Genomic DNA, 6,910 nt, shown 5'->3' with positions numbered 1-6,910 from the left:
GGTTGCAGCCGTCATTGTTGTTTGGCGGGTCCGGGCTGGGGATTCGAACCCGCAACCTTAGGTGTACGTGGCTGGCGCCTTAACCAGTTGAGCTATAGGCGCCGAGCCATCAGGGTAGGTTTTTAAACTTCAGTTTATTTTGTGCTTTATTTCACCTGTGTATTACAATTTTAGATGAAACTTCAACTGCTATATACACTTTAATATGTGGCTCAATAAAAAATGAATCCACTATCTGTCTACTACTGAGAGCTAGCCTGCTGCCTAATGACAGTTGTGTGTTTTTTCTATAAATATTACCCCAAGTCTGTTTATAGCATATTATTTTTCCTGGATGATTTTCAGTGGTTGTTTTGTCCCGTCTATGTTAATAGCCATGGAAATAGTCTAAAGCTTGGCATGTGTTTATTGATGAATCTATATTCTCTTTTGGAGAGAAAAAAACTTTTGTAATTTTCAGATAATATTTGAGAAACTTTGTATCTATTTTAGTTATCCCATTAAAATTTTAATTTTGTTGGGAGGCTGAGGCAAGAGAATTACTTAAGCCCAAGAGTTTGAGGTTGCTGTGAGCTGTGATGCCACAGCACTCTACCGAGGGCTACATAATAATGAGACTGTGTCTCAAAAAAAAAAAAAAATTTGATTATGGCAAAAACAAAATTTACCACCTTCAGTCTTTCTAAGTGTGTTTCTGTAGTATTGTTATGCTACAAGAACTCTATAATTTTTACGTCTTGGAGAAGTAGAGCTCAATACCTTTTCCATAACCTTTGCTCATTTCCCCCTCTCTCTAGTCCTTGACAAACTCTGTTTTTCTTTGTGTTTCTGTGAGTTTCACTGTAAGATCCATCATATGACATGTAACCATGTACTGTCACATTGTTCTGGCTTATTTGAATTAACAGGATAGTCTTAAGGTTTATCCTTATCCTTGGATGAGGCAAGATGTTCTGTTTTAATCTGGATAATACCAGTGTCTGTACATGCCACATATTTTAACATCTGTGTTGCTTATACCTCTTGGCTTTTTTTTTGTTTTTGATGGAGTCTTACTTTGTCACCCTTGGTGACAAGCAAGTCTCTTGCCTCAGCCTTCTAAGTAGCTGGGACTACAAGTGCCTGCCTCAATGCCTGGCAATTTTTAGAGACAGGATCTTACTCTTGCTCAGGCTGGTCTTGAACCCCTGAGCTCATGCAATCCACCCAACTCTGACTCCTCAAGTGCTAGGATATCACACATGAACCACCATGACAGGTCTTACTTTCATTATTTTATATAATTAGATTCAAATGCATATGATTTGGGGGAGAATCTGTATTATTTCATTTACCATTATGTTCAGATTTATCTTTAAAAGTTTATCAGAGATATTAGAAGATTTTCTTCTAAAAAAATTTTATCAGAGATACTAGAAGATTTTCTGATTTTTAGAAGCTAAGTAACACTATTATTTATATATCCTAAATTATACTGCATCATTTATTCTTTGAGGCATATGTGGATTTCTTTCACCTAATGAATTATGTGAATAATGCTACAATAAATATGTGTGCAAATAGCTCTTTATTTGACCATGTACGTGAGGGTTGTATATCTGTTGTACATTTTGTTTTGTTATGTATTTAATGTATACGCAAAAAAATAAAATAAATTATAGATTTTTAACAGACAGAGCCTTATATTATTATTTAATATTCCATACCTTTTGTGGCACTTTTGACTTACAGTATTTTTTTTTTGAACAAGACAGGTTTTGCCTCAAAATATATTGTGCCCTGGCTGGGCATAGAGGCATATATCTATAATGCCAGCAATCTAGGAGGCTGAAATGTCTTGAGCTCAGGAGTTGGAGACTAGCCCAAGCAAGAGCAACACCCTGTCTCTACTAAAAATAGAAGATAGGCTCAGCACCTGTAGTTCAGTGGCTAAGACACACAGCCACATATACTGGAGCTGGCGGATTTGAACCTAGCCCAGACCTGCCAAAGAATAATGACAACTACAACTAAAAAATAGCCAGGCATTGTGGTGGGCACCTGTAGTCCCAGCTACTTAGGAGGCTGAGGCAAGCGAATCGCTTAAGCCCAAGAGTTTGAGGTTGCTATGAGCTGTGACACCACGGCACTCTACCAAGGGCAACATAGTGAGACTCTGTCTCAAAAAAAGAAAAAATAAATAAAAATGGAAGATAGAATTTCCTGAATGTCATTGCAGGCACCTGTAGTCTCAGCTACTCAGAAGCTGATTCAGGAGGATTGCTTAAACCCTGAAACCCAGTTTCAGGTTGCTGTGAGCTAGCCTGCTGCCACGGCACTCTAGCCTGGGCAATAGGGTGAGACTCTCTTTCAACACATTTACACACACACACACATATGTATACATATACATGTCTCCTTATTAAAATCTTCCTTGCTCTCATTTGATTAGTATTTGAATTAAATATCTTTCTGTCCTGCAATTTTTTATTCCATTTTTTCATGTAAAATGAGTATACTTTAGATAATATATAGTTGGATGTTGATTTTTTATTTTTTAAATCCTTATATTTATTTAATGTCTGTCTTTGATTGTGAAGTTTAGTCCATCAATATTTACATCATTTTTTAAAGAGAAGGACTTACTGTTGACAACTTAACAGCAGTTTTCTTTGATTCTTGCATCAGAAGTATCAGCCAAAGATTAATAATTTCTGTTTTCCCCTTTCTATCTTTATTTGTATAGTAACACGCTTTTCTTCTTTTATTATTTGTGTAATTGTAGGTATTTTTATTGTAGTTACTATGGTAATTACACATTTTTTAAATATATTTTAAACTGGTAACAACAGTTATTAGTTTTTATTTTTAAAAGTTCTTTTTACATCTATACTTAATTTTGTTCTTGACGTCAGCAATTATATCTTGTTATGTTGTACGTGTAGACCCATTACTGCTTTCTATCTTTGAATTCTCAAGCATGATTAAAAGTGTTCTGTGCACCATCATAATAATAATATGGAATTTCACATAGATGTAGTTATTTTTCCTAGTTATTTATATTTACATAATTTAGTATTGTTTTAAAGCATCATTTTATTTTCAATGAAAAGGACTTCCTTTGACGTTTCTTGTGTGGCAGCTTTTAGCATCTATTTATCTTGGTAGATATTTATTTTTTCTTTATTGAGAAGGGCAGTTTTTCTGGATATCATATATATGCTTTGAAGATTTTCTTCTTTCAGTACTTTCACTACATCACCACCTCATTTTTGACGTGGAAGGTTTGTGTTGATAAATCCACCAGTAATCTCATAGGAGCATGCTTAGATTTGACACATCTATTTTCTTTTGCTGCTTTCAAGATTCTCTTGTGTGTGATGTTCACATCCTTGACCTTCATCTGTCTTGTTATGGGACCCTTTGTGTTTCTCCTAGCTAAACTATGGAGAGCTTCATGATATTTTATATCTTTTTTCTTACACTTGAGATTTCTCAGTCATTTTCATTGTGTTCTTCAACTTCAGAAGAAGTTGTTTATTTATCCTTTTGGTTTTTTTGATATCTTTATTTTTCTGATTTTACTTAGTTGTCCATATGATTCCAATTTGACCCACTTAGCATTATTTAGATAATGTTTTCAGGCATCTATATTTTTTATGGTTGATTCTAGATTATTTATTTTGTTTCTTTGTGTTATGTCACCCTAATATTTTGTATATGTTATAATCTTTTGCTGATACTTAAGAATTAGAAAAGCCACCTTTCACAAACTTTGTGATATGGGTTTTATCTGCAAGACTCTGACATACATTGTTCTAAGAAAGCAAGGACCGGGCAGCACCTGTGGCTCAAAGGAGTAGGGCGCCAGCCCCATATGCTGGAGGTGGCAGGTTCAAACCCAGCCCTGGCCAAAAAATGCAAAAAAAAAAAAGAAAGAAAGCAAGGACCATTACATTCTGACAGTGTTTCGCCTGTGAAATTGTGTTGTTCTTGAAGCATTTTGCCACATTTCCTCTTAACAGCTTCTTATCCCTTTGTAGACCTGAATTTGTGTGTTGTTTTGGAGTCTCTCTGCTGCTGTAACAGTGGTTTACCTTCAGTTTCAGCACCTCTGATGTGTCTTATAAACTATAGCACTGATATTTTCAGCACCCTCATTAATGGGAGACACCAACCTTTCTTTGGAAAGGCCCTGGAGCAAGAAAGAGTAAGACTGGTGTCACTACTTTTCTTTTGGGAACAAAGCTGAAATTTATAATTTTATTTGGATATGCACCATGCTGTCTTAAGATAGGGTAAAATCTGGGTTGGATAAATATGACAAACCTCTCTTTCAATTCTATTTGGCACTTTTTATCATTAGTTGCTACTTTTTTCCTTGTTATTGTATACATATACACACACAAACTTATTTGGTTTTTTTTTATTAAATGATAGCTATGTACATTAATGTGATCATGGGGTAGGTACAGTGTGGTCTTATTTATTTGTTTATTCATTTCGGAGTGAGTTTCTGTCACCCTAGGTAGAGTGCTGTGTTGTCATAGCTTACATCATCCTCAATCTTCTGGACTGAAGAGATATTCTTGGCTCAGTCTCAAGAATTGCTGGGACTATAGGCATGTGCCACCATGCATGACTAATTTTTCTATTTGTGGTAAAGATGAGGTCTCACTCTTTTTCTTTTCTTTGAGACAGAGTCTCACTTTCTCACTCTTGGTAGAGTGCTGTGGTATCAGAGCTCACAAAACCCTCAAACTCTTGGGCTCAAGTGATTGTCTTCCATCAGCCTCCCAAGTAGCTGGGACTACAGGTGCTTGCCACAGTGCCTGGCTACTTTCAGAGATGGGGGTCTCACTCTGGCTCAGGCTGATCTTGAACTCCCGAGCTCAAGCAACCACTTGCTTTGGTGTCCCAGAGTGCTAGGATTACAGGTGTGAGCCACTGGGCCTGGCCTGGGGTCTTACTCTTGCTCAAGTTGATGTGAAACACCTGTGCTCAAATGATGCATTCACCTCAGTCTTCCAGAGTCCTAGGATTTCTAACATGAGCAGATGTACTCAGCCCCTATCTTTGCTCCATAACTTCTGCTCACCTGGAACACAGCAAATCCTTAACTGGTTTTTAGAATTCCCGAAATGCAGTGTATGCAAGCAACATTTATTTAAGATAATCAGTGCCAGTGTACTGTATTCTGCCCTCTTCCTAATGTTGTTGACATGATTTTACAGATAAAATGTATAATGTTATTTACTCAATTCTGATAAAAAGTCTTTGTCTAAAATTTGTATTGTTTAACTTTCTTTCAGCTATATCTTATCATTCTACCCAAGACCATTTGCAAGAGCTGGGCACAAATATGTTATTCCCAGAGATGATCCTGAGAAGATATCAAAGCTCTGGCCCTGAGAATTTAAACTTAACAAAACACTGGGGAAGTATGTCTGAGTGTAAGCAGCAGAAAGTATGTTCCAGTGGACTTAATGAATGTTTGACAGCTACCAATGGCAAACTCTTTCAATGTAGTAAATGTTTGAAAATCTTCAGACAATTGTCAAACCTAAATAAGCATAAGACAATATATACCATAGAGAAAACTTTTAAATGTAAAAAGTATGGGAAAGCCTCTAATGTATGCTCACACATTACTAAACATAAGAAAATTCATATTGGAGAAAAACAGTACAAAGGTAAAGAAAGTAGCAAAGTCTTCAAATCTTTCTCAAGCCTGTCTAAGCCTAAGAGTCTTAATACTGGAGAAAAACTCTACAAGTGTAAAAATTATGGCAAATGTCTTAGCCACAGATCAAAATATTATAATCATAAGAGTATTGATACAGGGGTAAAACTGTACAATGATACAGAATGTGACAAACTTACCAACCAGTATTCACACCTTTCTGGACATAAAAGAATTTATTCTGGAGAGAAACCCTACAAATGTCAAGAATGTGGCAAAGCCTTTAGCCAGTACTCAATTCTTTCTAGGCATCAAAGAATTCATTCTGGAGAGAAACCTTACAAATGTCAAGAATGTGGCAAAGCCTTTAATCAGTACTCAATCCTTTCTAGGCATCAAAGAATTCATTCTGGAGAGAAACCCCACAAATGTCAAGAATGTGGCAAAGCCTTTAGCCTATACTCACACCTTTCTAGACATCAAAGAATTCATTCTGATGAGAAACCCTACAAATGTGAGGAATGTGGCAAAGCCTTTAACCTTAGTTCAGCCCTTACAGAACATCAAAGAATTCATTCTGGAGAGAAACCCCACAAATGTCAAGAATGTGGCAAAGCCTTTAACCGGGTCTCACACCTTTCAAGACATAAAAGAATTCATTCTGGAGAAAAACCCTACAAATGTCCAGAATGTGGCAAAGCCTTTAGCCAGTACTCACACCTTTCTAGACATAAAAAAATTCATTCTGGAGAGAAACCCTACAAATGTCAACAATGTGACAAAGCCTTTAATTGTAGTTCAACCCTTACTCTACATCAGAGAATTCATTCTGGAGAGAAATCCTACAAATGTCAAGAATGTGGCAAAGCCTTTCACCGGAACTCACACCTTTCTAGACATCAAAGAATTCATTCTGGAGAGAAACCCTACAAATGTCAAGAATGTGGCAAAGCCTTTAAACATAACTCACAACTTTCTGTACATCAAAGAATTCATTCTGGAGAGAAACCATACAAATGTCAAGAATGTGGAAAAGCCTTTAACCGGTACTCAACCCTTTCTGTACATCAAAGAATTCACTCTGGAGAGAAACCCTACAAATGTCAAGAATGTGGCAAGGCCTTTAACTGGTACTCAACCCTTTCTGTACATCAAAGAATTCATTCTGGAGAGAAACCCTACAAGTGTCAACAATGTGGCAAAGCCTTTAACTGGTACTCAACCCTTTCTGTACATCAAAGAATTCAT

The 6,910-nt window shown here is 36.4% G+C and overlaps 1 pseudogene; it reads left to right on the top strand.

Annotated features, from left to right (window-relative positions):
* LOC105886327 overlaps positions 1–6,910 on the top strand; it is a 22,725-nt pseudogene that overhangs the window by 12,662 nt on the left and 3,153 nt on the right.

Source organism: Otolemur garnettii, unplaced genomic scaffold, assembly GCF_000181295.1.
Source record: "Otolemur garnettii isolate 467f Iridium unplaced genomic scaffold, OtoGar3 scaffold00383, whole genome shotgun sequence".
In the NCBI taxonomy this organism is placed as follows: domain Eukaryota; kingdom Metazoa; phylum Chordata; class Mammalia; order Primates; family Galagidae; genus Otolemur; species Otolemur garnettii.
Note: the sequence above shows the minus strand (reverse complement) of the source record. Positions and strands in the feature narration are given on the sequence as shown.